The sequence below is a fragment of the Dicentrarchus labrax genome, unplaced genomic scaffold (assembly GCF_905237075.1).
Source record: "Dicentrarchus labrax unplaced genomic scaffold, dlabrax2021, whole genome shotgun sequence".
Taxonomy (NCBI): Eukaryota; Metazoa; Chordata; class Actinopteri; family Moronidae; genus Dicentrarchus; species Dicentrarchus labrax.
This window is the reverse complement of record NW_026136708.1, coordinates 25,551,616-25,554,115: the sequence shown is the minus strand read 5'-3', so window position 1 is coordinate 25,554,115 and position 2,500 is coordinate 25,551,616. Positions and strand designations below refer to the sequence as shown.

At 27.6% G+C, this 2,500-nt stretch overlaps 1 protein-coding gene across 1 annotated transcript in view; it reads left to right on the top strand.

Annotated features, from left to right (window-relative positions):
- The first annotated feature begins 2,464 nt into the window (after positions 1-2,464).
- The window catches only part of LOC127368587 (uncharacterized), a 7,645-nt gene continuing 7,609 nt past the window's right edge, over positions 2,465-2,500 (top strand). Inside the window, exon 1 of the mRNA XM_051409546.1 lies at positions 2,465-2,500. This exon is cut by the window's right edge and continues 177 nt beyond it. The gene's annotated coding sequence lies outside the window, so the exon portion shown is untranslated.

Here is a 2,500-nt window from a genome sequence, read left to right as displayed (position 1 = left end):
ACCTGCATATATGTGTTTGTGTTGTACACTGAAACTATATATTACCTATAACTTTATATTTATAAACTATAAAAACTTAAAGATAAAATAAAAAGAGTTTTTATAATTTATAGTATCATTATTACTATTATTAAAGATCTGAACATTATATTAAGAGATCTTCAGCCTCTGTATGATTGTTAGAAATATGAAAATACACAATATTGATCAGGAAACTGATCACTGATCAATATTCAGAGGAAATAATCTGCTTCATTCATTCCTTAAAGGATTTAAATATTGTAGCATTTTATAACTTTTGATTGTTGCTTTTATTTTCACCTTATTTATATATTTATATTTATTTATTATAAGTGATTTATTGATTATTGATTATTTAAGGCACCAGTGAAACTGAGTTCTCTGTGTTTCACCTGCAGATGAATAAAGCTTAAATAAATAAAGACTTTTTATCAGATAATTTCTGATATGATTATTATTTTACACATTATTGAACCAGACTGATGACGATGAGTTCAGGTCTGAAGGATTCAGTCGGTTCTTACAGTTACACTTTCTCCTGATAACGAGCAGAAAGTTTTTATTCCCTCGACGACCTCGAGTGAACTGATCACTGACACTGTACTTAGTGTTTGTTAATGTTAATGTATTGAACTCTTCCTTCTAATTATAAAGTTCCCTTTTTATTTCTTCCTTTACTTTGTTCTGTTTATTGTTTTATTCTTATTTAAAGTAATTAAATATTTGTTGTTTTATTTTATTGTGAAATCTTCTTTAATGACACTAAAGTCCACAAACATCCTTCCTCAGGTTGGAAACGTCCGCAGTCGTAGAGTCGAACCGCTGTCGGCTCTTTTTCTGTCACACTGCTGGAAAACTTCCAGATTTCACACAGAGACTTTTTCCCCGAATGGAAACGTGGAGTTTTCTTCTGGTTTCACCAAATAAAAGCTAAAGATTGAAACGTTTAATGCTGACGGGATTAAAATTCCTTCAAAGCTGCAGTTGTTTTTTTCTCTTTGTGCAGTTTGGTTGAAAGAAAAAACTGAATAACAAAAGTCTGAAAAATGTTTAATGTTTTGTGCTGATCAGTTTTAAATCTTAATAATTTACATTAAAATGTAAAAATAATGTTGAATTTGAAGAGTGAAATAATCCTTTTTTATAGTTTGTTCAAGTGATTTAAGTTTCTGGTTCTTTAGTTATTTTTTATCGTGAGAAATTATTTTATTCTGTTTATTTTATAAATATAATTAAAAGTTATAAATGAACTAAATCAATTAACTGACAACTGCTGGTTAAATAATGTTTAAATGGTTCAAATGTTTATATTAATTTCATGAAAAGATTTGTTCTGTTCTTCACTTCTTCAGGTTCTTCCCTGATTTCATTAATTGAACGATTTTAATAAATTAATTTAATGTATTTCGTTCTATAACTTATTGATTACTCAGCTTTAAATTACTTTGTTACAGGTTTTATTCTTGAAATCAAAATCTGAAGAAAACTTGTTGAGAATATTTTAGTTGAAAGAAATAAATCAGTGACGTCTCATTGATGAATATTCGGCATCAACAGAAAACTTTTACAGCCGCTGTTTGACAAATAATAACTAAATAATTCAAAATGATTTAAAGATTTCAATTTAAAAAAGTCCCAGAAGAAGATTTGTTTCTAATTTCTGCACAAAGGATAATTTATTATTTTCTTTTGCACTTTAGGAGTTTTTTAAATTTATATTTTACAATAAACTGAATTAAATCTCTGCAGACGCCAGAAAACTCTTTAAGTTTGGTGACTGTGACATTTTTAAATGTTTGATTTGAATAAAACATTACATACTGTGTATAATAAAGTTTAAAAGGTAACGTTAACATCAGTGGAAGGAAGATCGTTTTTATTTACTTAACCTGTTTAATTAAAGTTTAGAAACTCACAAATGTGAACATTAATGAACATAAATGAACATTTCTTTAAGTTGAAGCAGATATTTGTGTGTTTCTCTATAAAAACCCGACTAACAGTCAGACAGAAACTGTGTTTGATGTTTAGTGTGAAACTTTAAGAAGTTAATTTAGAGATTAAAGTCGATTTCTTAAAATCTCTAAATCTCTAAAAGATTTAATTCTAATCCAAATATATAAATAAAAATACTAAAGTCAACATTAGAACAGTATTGATCCCTGAGACAGATTTATTTATTTATTTCTGATCAACATTAACAGCATTCAGATAGTCACTGAAAACTTTATTAAACATTAAAGTTTATAAGTTTATTAACTGATCACAAGAAATTTCACTAAATGAGATAAAGACTTTTTTTCTGTAAACAGTTAAACTGGAAATTCAGAATCAGATTTTGGTCCAATAAGTTCATAAAGAAGTTAAAGTTACTGAGCTGATCTGTCTCTTCTCATACACATTTTATTTTATTGATCCTGTTACAACCTTCAAAATAAAACTGGAACTGAAACCGAACCGCTCCAACGTCTCAGATCCA